The 19,973-nt window shown below is 37.6% G+C and overlaps 1 protein-coding gene across 1 annotated transcript in view; it reads right to left on the bottom strand.

Moving 5' to 3' along the window:
* SRD5A2 (steroid 5 alpha-reductase 2) overlaps positions 1-19,973 on the bottom strand; it is a 54,609-nt gene that overhangs the window by 17,788 nt on the left and 16,848 nt on the right. The window lies entirely within an intron of this gene.

The following is a 19,973-nucleotide window of genomic DNA, read 5'->3' as shown; positions in this document are numbered from 1 at the left end:
CCGCTTAAAGGAGCTCCAAAAATGGACGCAGAGCCGCAGCTATCAGCGTGGACACCAGAGACGGGCATGAGACGCTAAGGCTGCTGCTCCAGCCACCAAGAAGCCTGTGAGCAAGCACAGGTCACTATCCACACCTCCCCTCCCGGGAGCCTGTGCAGCCCACCACTGCCAGGGTCCCGTGATCCAGGGACAACTTCCCCGGGAGAACGCACAGCGCGCCTCAGGCTGGTGCAACATCCCGCCGGCCTCTGACACTGCAGGCTTGCCCCGCACTGTGTACCCCTCACTCCCCCCTGCCTCAGTGAGCCAGAGCCCCCTAACCAGCTGCTCCTTTAACCCCAACCTGTCTGAGCGAAGAACAGACGCCCTCAGGTGACCTACACAGAGAGGCGAGGCAAAATCCAAAGCTGAATCCCAGGAGCTGTGCGAAAAAAGAAGAGAAAGGGAAATTTCTCCCAGCAGTCTCAGGAGCAGTGGATTAAATCTCCACAATCAACTTGATGTACGCTGCATCTGTGGAATACCTGAATTGACAACAAATCATCCCAAATAGAGGAGATGGACTTTGAGAGCAACGATATACATATATTTTTGCCTTTTTCTATTTTTGGGAGTGTGTATGTGTATACTTCTGTGTGTGATTTTGTATGAATAGCTTTGCTTTTACAATATGTACTACAGTTCTGTTTGTCCGTTTTTTTGTGTTTGTTTTATTTTGTTTTGTTTTGTTTGTATACTTTTTAACACTTGTTATCACTGGTGGATTTGTTTTTTGGTTTGGTTGCTCTCTCCTTTCTTTTTAAACTTTTTTAAAAATTTATTTTTTATTTTAATAAATTTATTTTATTTTACATTATTTTCTTTTCTTTCTTTCTTTTTTCCATTTTATTCTGAGCCGTGAGGATGACAGGCTCTTGTTGCTCCAGCCAAGTGTCAGGGCTGTGCCTCTGAGGTATGAGAGACAAGTTCAGGACACTGATCCACAAGACACCTCCCCGCTCCATGTAATATAAAATGGTGAATATCTCCCAGAGATCTCCATCTCAATGCCAAGACCCAGCTCCACTCAATGACCAGCAAGGTACAGTGCTGGACACCCCATGCCAAACAACTAGCAAGACAGGAACACAACCCCATCCATTAGTAGAGAGGCTGCCTAAAATCATAATAAGGCCACAGACACCCCAAAACACACCACCAGACGTGGACCTGAACAACAGAAAGACAAGATCCAGCCTCATCCACCAGAACACAGGCACTACTCCCCTCCACCAGGAAGCCTACACAACCCACTGAACCAACCTTAGCCACTGGGGACAGACACCAAAAACAACAGGAACTATGAACTTGCAGCCTGCAAAAAGGAGACCTCAAACACAGTAAGTTAAGCAAATGAGAAGACAGAGAACCATAAAGCACATGAAGGAGCAAGGTAAAAACCACCAGACCTAACAAATGAAGAGGAAATAGGCAGTCTACCTGAAAAAGAATTCAGAATGATGATAGTAAACGTGATCCAAAATCTTGGAAATAGAATGGAGAAAATACAAGAACTGAATAACAAGGACCTAGAAGAACTAAAGAGCAAACAAACAGTGATGAACAGCAGAATGAAATTTAAAATTCTCTAGAAGGAATCAATAGAAGAATCACTGAGGCAGAAGAGCAGATAAGTGACCTGGAAGATAAAAGAGTGGAATTAACTACTGCAGAGCAGAATAAAGAAAAAAGAATGAAAGGAATTGAGGACAGTCTCAGAGACCTCTGGGACAACATTAAATGCACCAACATTAGAATTATAGGGGTGCCAGAAGAAGAGAAAAAAAAAGGAAATAAGAAAATATTTGAAGAGATTACAATTGAAAACTTCCCTAATATGGGAAAGGAAATAGTTAATCAAGTCCAGGAAGCACTGATAGTCCCATACAGGATAAATCCAAGGATAAACACGCCAAGACACATATTAATCAAACTATCAAAAATTAAACACAAACAATAAATATTAAAAGTAGCAAGGGAAAAATAACAAATAACACACAAGGCAATCCCCATAAGGATAACAGCTAATCTTTCAGCAGAAATACAGCAATCCAGAAGTGAGTGGCAGGACATATTTAAAGTGATGAAGGAGAAAAACCTACAACCAAGATTACTCTACCCAGTAAGGATCTCACTCAGATTTGACGGAGAAGTTAAAATCTTCTCCAAGCAAAAGCTAAGAGAACTCAGCATGACCAAACCAGCTTCACAACAAATGCTAAAGGAACTTCTCTAGGCAGGAAACACAAGAAAAGGAAAAGACCTACAATAACGAACCCAAAACAGTTAAGAAAATGGTAATAGGAACATACATATCAATAATTACCTTAAATGTAAATAGATTAAAGGCTCCAACCAAAAGACACAGACCGGCTGAATGGATGCAAAAACAAGACCGGATATATGCTGTCTACAAGAGACCCACTTGAGACCTAGGAACACGTACAAACTGAAAGTGAGGGGATGGAAAAAGATATTCCATGCAAATGGAAATCAAAAGAAAGCTGAAGTAGCAATTCTCATATAAGACAAAACAGACTAAAACAAAGACTATTACAAGACACAAAGAAGGACACTACATAATGATCAAGGGATTGATCCATGAAGAAGATATAACAATTGTAAATACTTATGCACCCAACATAGTAGCACCTCAATACATAAGGCAAATGCTAACAGCAATAAAAGGAGAAATCGACAGTAACACACAATCATAGTAGGGGACTTTAACACCCCACTTTCACCAATGGACAGATCATCCAAAATGAAAATAAATAAGGAAACACAAGCTTTAAATGGTACATTAAACAAGATGGACTTAACTGATATTTATAGGACATTCCATCACAAAACAACAAAATACATATACTTCTCAAGTGCTCATGGAACATTCTCCAGGAAAGATCATATCTTGGGTCACAAATCAAGCTTTGGTAAATTTAAGAAAATTGAAATCGTATCAAGTATCTTTTCTGACCACAACACTATGAGCCTACATATCAATTACAGGAAAAATATCTGTAAAAAATACAAACACATGGAGGCTAAACAATACACTACTTAATAACCAAGAGATCACTGAAGAAATCAAAGAGGAAATCAAAAAATACCTAGAAACAAGTGACAATGAAAACACGACGACACAAAACCAATGGGATGCAGCAAAAGCAGTTCTAAGAGGGAAGTTTATAGCAATAAGATCCTACCTTAAGAAACGAGAAACATCTCAAATAAACAACCTAACCTTACACGTAAAGCAATTAGAGAAAGAAAAACAAAACAAAACAAAAACCCCAAAGTTAGCAAACGTCAAGAAAACATAAAGATCAGATCAGAAATAAATGAAAAAGAAATGAAGGAAAGGATAGCAAAGATCAATAAAACTAAAATCTGGTTCTTTGAGAAGATAAACAAAATTGATAAATCATTAGTCAGACTCATCAAGAAAAAAAGGGAGAAGTCTGAAATCAATAGAATTAGAAATGAAAAAGGAGAAGTAACAACTGGCACTGCAGAAATACAAAGGATCATGAGAGATTACTACAAGCAATTATATGCCAATAAAATGGAAAACCTGGAAGAAATGGACACATTCTTAGAAATGCACAACCTGCCAAGACTGAAGCAGGAAGAAATAGAAAAATGAACAGACCAATCACAAGCACTGAAATTGAAACTGTAATTAAAAATCTTCCAACAAACAAAAGCCCAGGACCAGATGGCTTCACAGGCAAATTCTATCAAACATTTAAAGAGCTAACACCTATCCTTCTCAAACTCTTCCAAAAGATAGCAGAGGGAGGAACACTCCCAAACTCATTCTATGCAGCCACCATCACCCTGATACCAAAATCAGACAAAGATGTCACAAAGAAAGAAAACTACAGGCCAATATCACTGATGAACATAGATGCAAAAATCCTCAACAAAATACTAGCAAACAGAATTACTAGCACATTAAAAGGATCATATACCATGATCAACTGGGGTTTATTCCCGGAATGCAAGGATTCTTCAATATGTGCAAACAATCAATGTGATACACCATATTAACAAACTGAAGGAGAAAAACCGTATGATCATCTCAATAGATGCAGAGAAAGCATTCAACAAAATTCAACACCCATTTGTGATAAAAACCCTCCAGAAAGCTGGCATAGAGGGAACTTTCCTCAACATAATAAAGGCCATGTATGACAAACCCACAGCCAACATCGTTCTCAATGGTGAAAAACTGAAACCATTTCCACTAAGATCAGGAACAAGACAAGGTCGCTCACCCTCACCACTCTTATTCAACATAGTTTTGGAAGTTTTAGCCACAGCAATCAGAGAAGAAAAAAATAAAAGGAATCCATACTGGAAAAGAAGTAGTAAAGCTGTCACTGTTTGCACATGACATGATACTATACATAGAGAATCCTAAATATGCTAGCAGAAAACTACTAGAGTTAATCAATGAATTTGGTGAAGTAGCAAGATACAAAATTAATGCACAGAAATCTCTTGCATTCCTATACAGTAATGATGAAAAATCTGAAAGTGAAATTAAGAAAACACACCCATTTACCATTATAACAAAAAGAATAAAATATCTAGGAATAAACCTACCTAAGGAGACAAAAGACCTGTATGCAGAAAACTGTAAGACACTGTTGAAAGAAATTAAAGATGATACCAACAGATGAAGAGATAGACCATGTTCTTGGACTGGAAGAATCAACATTGCGAGAATGACTATACTATGCAAAGCAATCTGCAGATTCAATGCAATCCCTATCAAACTACCACTGGCATTTTGCACAGAACTAGAATAAAAAATTTCACCATTTGTATGGAAACACAAAAGACCCTGAATAGCCAAAGCAATCTTGAGAAAGAAAAACGGAGCTGGAGGAATCAGGTTCCCAGACTTCAGACTATACTACAAAGCTACAGTATTCAAGACAGTATGGTACTGGCACAAAAACAGAAATAGAGATCAATGGAACAGGATAGAAAGCCCAGAGATAAACCCACGAACATATGCTCACCTTATCTTTGATAAAGTAGGCAAGAATATACAGTGGAGAAAAGACAGCCTCTTCAATAAGTGGTGCTGGGAAAACTGGACAGCTACATGTAAAAGAATGCAATTAGCACACTCCCTAACATCATACACAAAAATAAACTCAAAATGGATTAAAGACCTAAATGTAAGGCCAGACACTATCAAATTCTTAGAGGAAAACATAGGCAGAACACTCTATGATATAAATCACAGCAAGATTCCTTTTGACCCACCTCCTAGAGAAATGGAAATAAAAATAAAAATAAACAAATGGGACCCAATGAAACTTAAAAGGTTTTGCACAGCAAAGGAAACCATAAACAAGACAAAATACAACCCTCAGAATGGGAGAAAATATTTGCAAATGAAGCAACTGACAAAGGATTAATCTCCAAAATTTACAAGCAGCTCATGCATCTCAATATCAAAAAAACAAACAACCCAATCCAAAAGTGGGCAGAAGACCTAAATAGACATTTCTCCAGAGAAGATATACAGATTGCCAACAAACACATGAAAGAATGCTCTACATCATTAATCATTAGAGAAATGCAAATCAAAACTACAACGAGATATCATCTCACACCAGTTAGAATGGCCATCATCAAAAAATCTACAAACAATAAATGCTGGAGAAGGTGTGGAGAAAAGGGAACCCTCTTGCACTGTTCGTGGGTGGTGCACTGTTGGCACTGTAAATTGATACAGCCACTACAGAGAACAGTATGGAGGTTCCTTAAAGAGCAAAAAATAGAACTACCATACAACCCAGCAATCCCACTACTGGGCATATACCTTGAGAAAACCATAATTCAAAAAGAGTCATGTACCAAAATGTTCACTGCAGCTCTATTTACAACAGCCAGGGCAAGGAAGCAACCTAAGTGTCCATCAGGAGATGAATGAATAAAGAAGATGTGGCACATATATACAATGGAATATTACTCAGCCATAAAAAGAAATGAAATTGAGTTATTTGTAGTGAGGTGGATGGACCTAGAGTCTGTCATACAGAGTGAAGTAAGTCAGAAAGAGAAAAATAAATACCATATGCTAACACACATATATGGAATCTTAAAAAAAAAAAAAAGATGGTCATGGAGAACCTAGGGGCAAGATGGGAATAAAGACACAGATGTACTAGAGAATGGACTTGAGGATATGGGGAGGGGGAAGGGTAAGCTGGAACAAAGTAAGAAAGTGGCATGCACATATATATACTACCAAACGTAAAATAGATAGCTAGTGGGAAGCAGCCACATAGCAAAGGGAGATGAGCTCGGTTCTTTGTGACCACCTAGAGGGGTGGGATTGGGAGGGTGGGGGGGAGGCGCATGAGGGAAGAGATACTGGGACATATGTGTATGTATAACTGCTTCACTTTGTTATAAAGCAGAAACTAACACACCATTGTAAAGCAATTATACTCCAATAAAGATGTTAAAAAAATAGCTAAGGAAGAATATAAACAGCTCATGCAGCTCAGTATTACAAAAACAAACAACCCTATCCAAAAATGGTCAGAAGACCTAAATAGACATTTCTCCAAAGAAGACATACAGATGGCCAGAAGGCATATGAAAAGCTTCTCAACGTCACTAATTATTAGAGAAATGCAAATCAAAACGACTATGAGGTATCACCTCTCATCAGTTAGAATGGGTATCATCAGAAAATCTACAAACAACAAATGCTAGAGAGGGTGTGGAGAAAAGGGAACCCTCTTGCACTGTTGGTGGGAATGTAAATTGATACAGTCACTATGGAGAATAGTATGTAGGTTCCTTAAAAAACTGAAAATAGAACTAACATTCGACCCAGCAATCCCACTACTCAGCATATACCCAGAGAAAACCATAATTCAAAAAGACACATGCACCACAATGTTCATTGCAGCACTATTTACCATAGCCAGGTCATGGTAACAACCTAAATGCCCATCGACCAACAAATAGATAAAGAAGACGTGGTAAATATTTATAATGGAATATTACTCAGCCATAAAAAGGAACCAAATTGGGTCATTTATAGAGATGTGGATGGACCTGAGACTGTCATACAGAGTGAAGTAAGTCAGAAAGAGAAAAACAAATACTGTATGCTAACTCATATATGTGGAATCCAGAAAAGTGGAACAGTTGAACTTGTTTGCAAGGCAGAAATAAAGACACAGATGTAGAGAACAAATGTATGGACACCAATGGGGAAAGCGGGTGTGTGTGGGATGAACTGGAAGTTTGAGATTGACATATATATGCTAATAATATAGATAAAATAGATAACTAATAAGAACCTGCTGTGTAAAAAATAAATAAATAAAATAAAATTTTAAAAAAAGCTAAGGAGAAAAAAATGGATATACTGGACTTCATCAAAATTAAGAACTTTTGTACAGCAAAGAACATTATTAAGAAAGTAAATTGACTATCTACACAATGGGAGAAAATGTTTCCAAAGCAATATCTGATTATGGTTTTATATCCAGATATATAAAGAACTACAACACAACAACAAAGACAAACAACTCAGTTAAAAGGGCAACAGGTTTGAACAGACATTACTCCGAAAAAGATAAATGTTCAATAAGCACAAGAAAGGATGCTCAACATCTTTAGAGATTAGGAAAATGTCAACCAAAACCATAATGATATACCACTTTATGGCAACTAGGAGGGCTATAATTTAAACAAAAGGAAAAGAACAAGTGTTGGTGAGGAGAAATTAGAACTATTATACATTGCTGGTGGGAATGTAAAATGGTGTAGCCACTTCAAAAAACAGCCTGACAGTTCCTCAGAAAGTTAAAGAGTTACCATATGATCCAGAAATTCCACTCCTAGGTATCTACCCTAGATAAATGAAAATGTATGTTAATACAAAACTTGTACACAAATGTTCACAGCAGCATTATTCATAGTAGCTAAAAAATAGAAACAATGTCCATCAATTGATGAATAAACAAAAATGTTATAAATCCATACTGATGGCATATTATTAAACTATAAACCACATGGATGAACCTTGAAAACAGTATCGCAGGTGAAAGAAGCTAGCACAAAAGCAACATATTTTATGATTCCATTTATATGAAATATCCAGAATAGGCAAGTCCTTAGAGACAGAAAGTAGATTGAAGGTTGGCAGGGGATGGGGAATTAAGGAATGGGGAGTGACTGTTACCAGGTTCAGGACTTCTTTTTTTTTTTTTTTTTTTTGTAGTACACGGTCTCACTGTTGTGGCCTGTCCTGTTGCGGAGCACAGGCTCCGGACGCGCAGGCTCAGCGGCCATGGCTCACGGGCCCAGCCGCTCCGCGGCACGTGGGATCCTCCCGGACCGGGGCACGAACCCGTATCCCCTGCATTGGCAGGCGGACTCTCAACCACTGCGCCACCAGGGAAGCCCCCCAAGTGTTTTTTTAAAGGGTTTTAAAAATGTTTTTTTTTAATTGTGTTACTGTAAATAGGATTTTCCATTTACTTCTGTAACTGTTTTACATATACAAGAAGGCCTTTGATTTTTTAACATTAATTTTCTTCCCAGCCACATCCTGAACTCCCTTATTATTTATAATAGTTTTTCAGTATATTTTCCAGGTCTATCAGCATCTGCAAATAATGTTACACTCCTCTCCTTAAAAAGAATCTGGAAGCATTTGTTCTTTGACCATGCTCTGGAATGACATAAACAGCATCAGAATTACCCATATATAAATATTTGATAGAAGCCCTTTCTGAAATCTACCTTGGACTGTATTATTGGGAGGAAGAGTTGTTAATATTATTGATCATATTTCTATTTCTCTCATGCTAATCGGTTTACTTAGATTATCTATGCCTTCTGGGGCATCCCAATAAATTCTGGAAATTTTATATTTTCATAGAAAATCATGCATATTATTCAAGTTTTTTAATGCATCTGTAAAAAACTAAGATAGTATTTTATGACACTTTTAAACGTCAGTATATTTGCTTATTACTCCATCACCACAAGGATTCTACATGCTGTCTTTTCATAGCCACAGATGTATGCCTACCCTCTTCTGACCCCTGGTAACCACTAATCTGTTATCCCTTTCCATAGTTTTATCATTTCAATAATATTACATAAATGGACTCATACATATGTAACCTTTGAAATCAGCTTTCTTCACTCAGCATATCTCCCTCGAGATTCATCCAAGCCCTAAGACATATTTGTTAGTGAAAAAAGAAAGCTGTAAAATGGTATCTAAAATTTGCCACCTTTCCATAATCAAGAAAGGGAAATAAGAATATATATACATATTTGCTTGTTTTTATAAAAGCTTTATTGAGATAACATACCTAAAATTCACCCTTCTAAAGTGCACAATTCAGTGTTTTTTAGTATATTCCCAAAGGTGTGCAGCCATCACCACTATCTAATTCCAGAACATCTTCATTACCACAAAGAGAGACTCCATACCTAGTGGCAGTCAATCCCAATTTCTGCCACTCCCTAGCCCCTGGAAACCAGCAATCTATCGCTAATATCTATCTGAAAGGATTTGCCTGTTCTGAATATTTCATATAAATGGAATCATATAATATGTGGTCTTTTGTGACTGACTTTTTTCATTTAGCATAATGTTTTCAAGGGTCATCCATGTTGTATCACTACTTAATTTCATTTTTATAGCCAAATAATAGTTAATTGTATGGATATATGACATTTTGTTTACCCATTTGTCAGGTGATAGAAATTTGGGTTGTTTCCACTTTTTTTTAACATCTTTATTGGAGTATAATTGCTTTACAATGTTGTTACTTTCTGCTGTATAACAAAGTGAATCAGCTATATGTATACATATATCCCCATATCCCCTCCCTCTTGTATCTCCCTCCTACCCTCCCTATCCCACTCCTCTAGGTGGTCACAAAGCACCTAGCTGATCTCCCTGTGCTGTACAGCTGCTTCCCACTAGCTATCTATTTTACATTTGGTAGCGTATATATGTCTATGCTACTCTCTTTTACCCAGCTTACCCTTCCCCCTCCCCATGTCCTCAAGTGCATTCTCTACATCAGCATCTTTATTCCTGTCCTGCCCCTAGGTTCATCAGAACCTTTTTCTTTTTTTTTTAGATTCCATATATATGTGTTAGCATATGGTATTTGTTTTTTCTTTCTGACTTACTTCACTCTGTATGACATACTCTAGGTCCATCCACCTCACTACAAATAACTCAATTTCGTTTATTTTTATGGTTGAATAATATTCCATTCCTCACATCTTCTTTATCCATTCACCTGTCAATGGACACTTAGGTTGATTCCATGTCCTGGCTATTGTAAATAGTGCTGCAATGAACATTGTGGTACATGTCTCTTTTTGAATTATGGTTTTCTCAGGGTATATGCTCAGTAGTGGAATTGCTGGGTCATATGGTAGTCCTATTTTTTGGTTTTTTTTTTTTTGTTTTTTCTTTTTGGTACGTGGGCCTCTCACTGTTGTGGCCTGTCCTGTTGAGGAGCACAGGCTCCGGACGCACAGGCTCAGTGGCCATGGCTCACGGGCCCAGCCACTCCACAGCATGTGGGATCTTCCCGGACCGGGGCATGAACCTGTGTCCCCTGCATCGGCAGGCGGATTCTCAACCATTGCGCCACCTGGGAAGCCCTATTTTTTGTTTTTTAAAGAACCTCCATACTGTTCTCCATAGTGGCTGTATCAATTTACATTCCCACCAACAGTGCAAGAGGGTTCCCTTTCTCCATGCCCTCTCCAGCACTTATTGTTTGCAGATTTTTTGATGATGGCCATTCTGAGTGGTGTGAGGTGATACCTCATTGTAGTTTTTTTGGTTTTTTTTTTTTTTTTTTTTTTTTTTTTCGGTAGGTGGGCCTCTCACTGTTGTGGCCTCTCCCGTTGCGGAGCACAGGCTCCGGACGCGCAGGCTCAGCGGCCATGGCTCACGGGCCCAGCTGCTCCGCGGCACGTGGGATCTTCCCGGACCGGTGCATGAACTCGCGTCCCCTGCATCGGCAGGCGGACTCTCAACCACTGCGCCACCAGGGAAGCCCATCATTGTAGTTTTGATTTGCATTTCTCTAATGATTAATGATGTTGAGTACCCTTTCATGTGTTTCTTGGCAATCTGTGTATCTTCTTTGGAGAAATGACTTTTTAGGTCTTCTGCCCGTTTTCGGATTGGGTTGTTTGTTTTTCTGATATTGAGCTGCATGAGCTGCTTGTATATTTTGGAGATTAATCCTTTGTCAGTTGGTCCGTTTGGAAATATTTTCTCCTATTCTGAGGGTTGTCTTTTTATCTTCTTTATGGTTTTCTTTGCTGTGCAAAAGCTTTTAAGTTTCATTAGGTCCCATTTGTTTATTTTTGTTTTTATTTCCATTTCTCTAGGAAGTGGGTCAAAAAGGATCTTGCTGTCATTTAAGTCATAGAGTGTTATGCCTATGTTTACCTCTAAGAGTCTTACAGTGTCTGGCCTTACATTTAGGTCTTTAATCCATTTTGAGTTTATTTTTATCTATGGTGTTAGGAAGTGTTCTAATTTCATTCTTTTACATGTAGCTGTCCAGTTTTCCCAGCACCACTTACTGAAGAGGCTGTCTTTTCTTCATTGTATATTCTTGCCTCCTTTATCAAAGATAAGGTGACCATATGTGCATGAGTTTATCTCTGGGCTCTCTATCCTGTTCCACTGATCTCTATTTCTGTTGTTGTGCCAGTACCATACTGTCTTGAATACTGTAGCTTTGTAGTATATTCTGAAGTCAGGGAGCCTGATTCTTCCAGCTCCGTTTTTTTCCCTTAAGACTGCTTTGGCTATTTGGGGACTTCTGTGTTTCCATACTAATTGTGAAATTTTTGGTTCTAGTTCTGTGAAAAATGTCGGTGGTAGTTTGATAGGGATTGCATTGAATCTATAGATTGCTTAGGGTAGTATAGTCATTTTCACAATATTGATACTTCCAATCCAAGAACATGGAATATATCTCCATCAGTTTGTATTATCTTTAATTTCTTTCATCAGTCTCTTATAGTTTTCTGCATACAGGTCTTTTGTTTCCTTAGGTAGGTTTATTCCTAGGTATTTTATTCTTTTTGTTGCAATGGTAAATGGGAATCTCCTTAATTTCTCTTTCAGATTTTTCATCATTATTGTATAGGAATGCAAGAGATTTCTGTGCATTAATTTTGTATCCTGCTACTTTACCAAATTCATTGATTAGCTCAAGTAGTTAGTTATCTGGTAGCATATTTAGGGTTCTCTATGTATAGTATCATATCATCTGCAAACAGGGACAGTTTTACTTCTTTTGTGATTTGGATTCCTTTTATTTCTTTTTCTTCTCTGATCACTGTGGCTAAAACTTCCAAAACTATGCTGAATAATAGTAGTGAGAGTGCGCAACCTTGTCTTGTTCCTGTTCTTAGAGGAAATGGTTTCAGTTTTTCACCACTGAGAACGACGTTGGCTGTGGGTTTGTCATATATGGCCTTTATGATGTTGAGGTATGTTCCCCCTATGCCTACTTTCTAGAGAGTTTTTATCATAAATAGGTGTTGAATTTTGTCAAAAACTTTTTCTGCATCTATTGAGATTATCATATGGTTTTTATCCTTCAATATGTCAATATGGACACAGACATGCATGACTGTTCCCCAAAATGTTTATTTTTCCTGGAAATTTCCCAGTCTTCAAATCTTTTCTTTCCAGTTCTTTTATTGAAACCTACCATTCCTTTGTCCTAATCCCTCAGGATGCTCTACTTCCTATTATCTTCTAAGCAACACCTAAAATCTATAGGCAATAATCTCTCAGAAGTGAAGTTGGCACCTGCTATAAGCACATTTGTAACTGATCTTTGGTGACTAGGAAAATGACCTAAGTATCCTTCTCAAAAACTCTTACACCAGGGTTTCCCTGGTGGTACAGTGGTTAAGAATCTGCCTGCCAATGCAGGGGACATGGGTTCGAGCCCTGGTCTGGGAAGATCCCACATGCTGCGGAGCAACTAAGCCCGTGCACCACAACTACTGAGCCTGCACTCTAGAGCCTGTGAGCCACAACTACTGAAGCCCGCGCACCTGGAGCCCATGCTCTGCAACGGGAAGCCAGCACAATGAGAAGCTCACTCACTGCAACAAAGAGTAGCCCCTGCTCACCGCAACTAGAAAAAGCCTGTGCACAACAACGAAGACCCAATGCAGCCAAAAATAAATAAATTAATTTTAAAAAACTTCTTACACCAAAATAGATTGAAGATAAATATTGTTTATCCCCTGAAAGAAAGTTGAGCCTGTCCCTCATTCATGCTTTGCATAAATACTTTAATCAAATAGTAATCAGATGGCACTCACCCTACCTAACATCAGTTCCAGTGTGAAAATGAGAATTGTGATTATAGAGAAGAGAGTCATTTCACAACTAGAGACACTTGGGGAAAGGAGAACACTAGACAGAGTTTTTCCTTGTGGAGGTTCCCTATGGCTTTGGGTATCGCTAGGTGAACATGAAGGCTCTGCCTGAGTGAAAGGAGAAATAGTGAGAGAAGAATCCTAAAATAGATGAGGAAGGAAGAGAAAGCATTTTTCTCCAGGTCTTAATTGTTGCCTTGCACGTGGCAATAAAAATCAACTCACAAGGTGACTTTCTCTGGTTCATCCCCTCCAAGATGGCAGATAAAGAGTAGTCAGTGATGCAAGATTTCCTGTTACCTCTCCTTGGGTTTTTTTTTTGCATTTTTTTACCTGGCTCCCTGGAGACACATTGCTTTAAACCAAATAAAACACTTGAATGGTAGGAATTTCAGACATGTTTCAGGGCCACAGAAAAGAGTTGTAGGGGCAGATGGTTTTTTGGTACCAATCAGATTGTGTTCAGGTAGGCTTATTCTGTTTATGCACCCTGCTGTCCTGATAAGAAGGCATCTACCCTGAGTGTGTGTGTGTGTGTGTGTGTGTGTGTGTGTGTGTGTGTGTGTGTTACTAGCGGGTCAGTGAATATGAAACTCACAGAGGTGTGGTAATTTTCCTAGGGCCACACAGCTACAAAGGGGCAGCAGAAATGAGATTTAAATGAGGGTCTCCTGCTTCAAAACAACTCACTCATTTCCAGTTGGAAAGGAAAATTCAGATCAAAACATACAATTGGAAAAAAAAATCTCACATGCCCTTCAAAAGAATCCATGTTTGGTTTTCAGTCATTTTAGTCTAAGGATCTTGTTGCATCTCTGATAGTCATTTGTTGTATTTGCTACTCAGCATTCATTCTTCCTTTTTATGGTAACTACACTGGTTTTCCACTCCCTTTCCATCTTAGCCCATGAGAGGGTTCATCCTCAGTCAATCAGAACAGTGACAGCCCTATTACACTGGTTGTTTCAGAGATGGGCATATGACCCAACAAACCCCAATAAGGTTTTTCTTATGTTTTTTTTCTAGAACTGTTTTTTGCCACATGCCTTGGATCTGAGAGTACATGTACTCTTAGATGTTAAAGTTGCCTTGCCACCACCAAAGGACAGCCTTTCTGAAAACAGAGCCAGTAAAAGAAGTAGAGCCAACAGCTGGAGGGAGAAACCAGGTCTTGATGGTATCTTTGGAACCACTACATCAATCTGGACCTTAAGTTAGAATTTTCCAGTCATGAGAGTTAATAAATTCAGGTTTTACTTAAACCTACTTGAATAAATTCAGGTTTTACTTAAACCTACTTGAATTTTCTGTCACTTGGAACTGAAAGAGTCCTGATTAATGCACCACCACACTGTTCTCTTTTGAAATAAGCATCAAACTTTTCCAAGTTTGAAACCAGACTTGGTGAAGGTTTTGATTTGTATTTAATCATAAAACAGAGCTTCCCCAAAATTATTTTCTTGGAGCAGAATTCACCAAGAGGTCTTTCCTTATTGTAGCCTCTATGTATGCCAAAGGGCATTAGGCCAACCCGTCCTCTGAGCCCTTGGCCCACTTCCCCAAGTCCTTCCCAAGAAATAACAAACAGTGACAATGAACAGTCACTTATTTATATACTCAGATGATACCTGTTATTGTAAGTAATGGTTTTGGACATATTAGAAAGTGGGAAGTGCAGGCCAGATGCAAAGGTGACTAAATACAGAATGAGTCTGTGGTGCTTCCCATCCAAGTTTATGTTTTACTATGGACCTTGTGTTGTGGTTTGAATGGTGGCCCCCAAAATATGTTTATGCCCTAATCCCCAGAACTTGTGAATACTACTTCATTATAGCAAAAGAGCGAATATTCTTACATGGCAAAAGATGAGTTTAAATCAAGGAGCTTGAGAAGATGGAGTTATCCTGGATAATCTGGATAGACCCTAAATGTAATCACATGTATCCTTATACAAGAAAGGAGCAGAAGAAAAGAAAGATACACAGAGAAAAAGGCAATGTGAAGACAGAGCATAGAGATGTAACCACAAGCCAAGGAATGCAGACAGCTACCAGAAGCTGGATGAGGCAAGGAACAGATCTTCCTTTAGAGCTTCCACAGGGAGCCCTGCTGGCACCTCCTGGCCTCCAGAATGACGAGAGAAAAAATTTCAGACTTCTGGTGTCCAGCATGATGAGAGAAAAAATTTCTGTAGTTTTAAGCCACCCCGTGTGTGGTAATTTATTATAGCAGCTATAGGGAACTAATACACCTTGTTAGAGTAATATTAGGTCATTGAAATTAATTTCAGTTCAGACATCCGGTGAGGGAACTGCCAGCAAAGGACCACATACAGCTAATATTTATACATTGCTTACTATGCTCCAGGTAATGTTCTAAGTACTTTGCACATATTAACTCATTTAATCTTTATAGTAACCCTAGGAGATATGTAATATAGTTATTATCCCCATTGCACAGATAAGGAAACTGAGGCACAGTGAGATTAAATTAGCCCAAGTTGACACAGCTATGAAATGTCACAGCTGGGATCCAAGTCCAGGTGGAGCTGTTTCCAGAGTTTATGCTCTTGAGCACTTTGCTCTATTGCAGTCACTGTGTGAAAAACGTCAGTTTCATGAGCATCTGTTTACATCAGAGGTTCTCACCTCTGGTTCCATATTCAAATCACCTAAGGGGCTTTAGGAACGCTAAAGGGGAAGAAGCACACTGAGGACAAAGTAATCAGAATCTTAGGCATAGGATCCTGAGCATCAGTAGCACTTACGAGTCCCCCCAGATGACTCTAATGTGCAGACAGGGTTAAAAACCACTGATAGCATAAACTTCAATGGCAAATTTAACTTTTTCAAATTGGAAGTGACCAGATGTTTTGGTTTCTCCAAAGACTATGTACACACAGAGAAATTAGACTGCCAAATCTAGTTTTTTTTAAGGGACTCAATTCAATAAAACTGCATTTTTTTTCCTGCAATAGAATGGTTGATCATTTTCTGCTAAGGGTGATACCATGGGAAAAAGTCAATACAACGTTTTCCCCAAAGCTCCTGGGACTTCTTATCTTGTTCTGATGCCCTGGAAGTGATGACAGACAGGTCCCATTGTCAACCCCTTGCAGATGTCATCCAATGTGAATTACCTGGTGGTCATGATCCAATAGATATATTAAAATTATGAAAAGCATTGAGATGATTAGCTCATGAAGACCTAAAATACAGTACATCATTTTTAAGTTTCCTGTTTATATTATTTCTTAATATTTGTGTCCTGGTAGTATTGGGAGGCCCTGGGACTGCTCACTCACTCAATTTTCCTCTTTCTTCCCACCTCTACATCAAAGCAGAAGTTCAGTCTGAACACCCAATGAATTACTAAGGTTTTAAGAAACTTTGAGGATCTTCTGAATGATGGAAAGAGTAATCATGGAGGTTACAACCTCCTACAAGAGACCGGCTACAGACCACTTACCCTATTTATTTGTTGCTTGCTTCCTTATTTATTTATACCCTAGAAGATCAAAATCTTAGTGTACAAATAGAACCAGATCAATCTCTTGGCCTGAGTAATTAATCAATTAATTTGAATAACTAGCTTACCTTTTCTTTTTCTTTAAGTTGATTGATTTGGTGTGGGTTTTGGCATTGTGTAGACACATCTCCTCAGATACTCATGCTAACTGGTCATGACCAAGTTAATAAATTATAAATTATGACATGGGGTGGTTTTCAGCTTGAAGTACAAAGTTCAGCAAGGCTACTAAGTTAAGATAAAGACAAGACACATTCACTGTTGGACACAAATACATCATTTCTCTAAGCTGTAACTTTGTCTCCTTTATTTTTTATTATTTGAAAAAATGATGCTGTGGTTTCCTAATTCTAGTTGTTTGGCTTTATACTGCAGCCCAGCTTTATAGGGATTCTGATTTCATTTGGAATGGGCCAGGAATAGAACCCATTCCCACCAGCCAGACTGAAAAACTCACAATACATGGGACATTGGGTTGAGTACACAGAAAGGCCTTAGCTCAGAGGAGGGGATTAATTAGCCCTTGCACTAGCACTCTTCTAGAACCACCTAATAAATTACATTAAGACCTGAAAGGGCCAAGTTACTTCCAAGTAATTTAACTGCACCCCAGAACAAAGCTCAAGAAAATTTATAGGAATACAAAAATATCCAACAGCCAGCAAGGTGCAATGTCTGACCATCCAATCAAAGATTACCAGGCATGCAAAGAAGCAGAAAAACACTGCCCATAATGAGAAGAATAATCAATCAAAATGACACAGATGTTAGAATTAGCAGACAATGACATTAAAACAGCTATTATAATTGTATTTTGTATGTATGTAAAATTAAGTAGAGACACAGAAGAAAGCAAGAAAGACCAAAATCAAACTTCTAGAAATGAAAACTAAAATGTCTGAGATGAAAATAACCCAGATAGGATTAACAATACATTAGACATCACAGAAGAAAAGATTGTAAACTTGAAGACACCGCAATAGAAACTATCCAAAAGAAACACACTGAAAAAAAAGAGAATTTTAAAAAATGAAAGAAGCATCAGTGATCTGAAAGACAGTTTCATATATACATGGGCCTCAAAGATATGTAATTGAAGATCCTGAATAATAGGGGAGAGAAAGGGGGGAAATTAAGTATAATGTACAAAAGATGCCCAAATTTAATGAAAACCTGAAGCCCACAGATCCAAGAAGTTTAAAGAATCCTGGCATAAAAAAACATGAAGAAAACTACACCAAGGAATATAATGATCAAATTGCTCAAAACCAGTGACAAGAAGAAAGTATTAAAAGCAGCCAGAGATCAAAGACATATGTACAGAGGAACAAAGATAAGGAGAATGACAGGTTTCTTTTTGGAAACAATGCAAGCTAGATAACAGTGGAGCAACACCTTTAAAGTACTGAAACTGTCAATCTGAATGCTATATCTAGAATTATATACCTTCAGAAACAAAGGAGACATAAAGACATTTTCAGATATTCAAAATATGAAAAAAACTGTTCTAAAAAATTAAATTCTTCAGACAAAAGAAAAAATAATATCAGATAGAAGTATAGATCAACCTCCAAAAGTAAAGAGCATCAGAAATGGCAAATACATGGGCAAATACGTGTTTTTTATTATTTGAATCTCTTTAAAAGATAATTGTTTAAACAAGAATAACAGCAATATGTTGAAGCTTCTTATGGCATGTGTATAAGTAAAACAATAACAATAATAGCATAATGGTCAAGAGGGAAGAAATGGAAGTATATTATTTCACATTCCTACACTATACATGAAATGGTATGATATCACTTGAAAATAAATAGTGATAAATTTAAGATACATGCTTTAAAGGTTTAATCAAACTAACAAAAGAAAGAGTTAATAATAATAATCCAACAAAAGCTATAAAATGGAATAAAATAACACTCAATTCAAAAGATGGAAGATAAAGAGAAAATGAAAACAAATAACAGAGATACAAAAAGACACAAATAGCAATGTGATAGTTATAAACCAAACTACATAAATAATCCCATTAGCTATAAACATTCTAAAAGTCCCAATTAAAAAGCAGAGATTGTCAGTATTGAGCAAAAAGCAAGACTTGACCATATGCTGCCTTCAAGAAACATACAGTGAATTTAAACACAGAGACATATTGAAAGTAAAATGTTGAAAAAATATGCCATGCCAACCCTCATAAAAAGAAAGCCATAGTGACTACATTAGTATAAGATAAAAGTAGATTTCAGAGCAAAGAATATTATCGAGAATAAGGGTAATGATACTGAAGTAGTGATATTAAAGGAATAATGATAAAAAGGATCAATTCATCAAGGACATAGCAATCCTAAATGCTCATGCATTTAATAAGAGAGCTTCAAAATACATGAAGAAAAACTGATAGAATTTTGAGGAGAAATAGGGAAGTCCTATTTTAATCAGACATAAATCAATACTCCTCTCTCAGTACTTATAGAAAAAATAGACAGAAAATCAGCAGGATATAGAATATTTGAAAAGCACTTTCAATCAAATTAACCAATGGACATTTTTAGAACACTCCTCCTTACAGCAGAATACCTATTCTTTTCAAGTTTAAAGAGCACATTTACCAAGACAGACCAAATTCTGGGCCATAAAACAAGTTTTAATTCAACAGGTAAAAGGCTTTAAGTCATATAAAGTATGTTCTCTGTCCATGATGAAATTATATTAGAAATTGATAACAGAAGATATCTGGAAAATCCCTAAACATTTGGAAACTAAATAGTACCGTTCCAAATAACCCATGGATCAGAGAAGAAGTCAAAAGAGAAATATCAGTATTTTGAAATGAATTAAAACAAAAACAACATATTAGAATTTGTGAGGTGCCATAAGCAGTATTTTGTGATTTTCATAGTAATATATGCCAAATTAGAAAAAGGAGGTCTCAATGTATAACCCCAGCTTCTGCC

The sequence above is a fragment of the Kogia breviceps genome, chromosome 11 (genome assembly GCF_026419965.1).
Source record: "Kogia breviceps isolate mKogBre1 chromosome 11, mKogBre1 haplotype 1, whole genome shotgun sequence".
Classification (NCBI taxonomy): domain Eukaryota; kingdom Metazoa; phylum Chordata; class Mammalia; order Artiodactyla; family Physeteridae; genus Kogia; species Kogia breviceps.
Note: the sequence above shows the minus strand (reverse complement) of the source record. Positions and strands in the feature narration are given on the sequence as shown.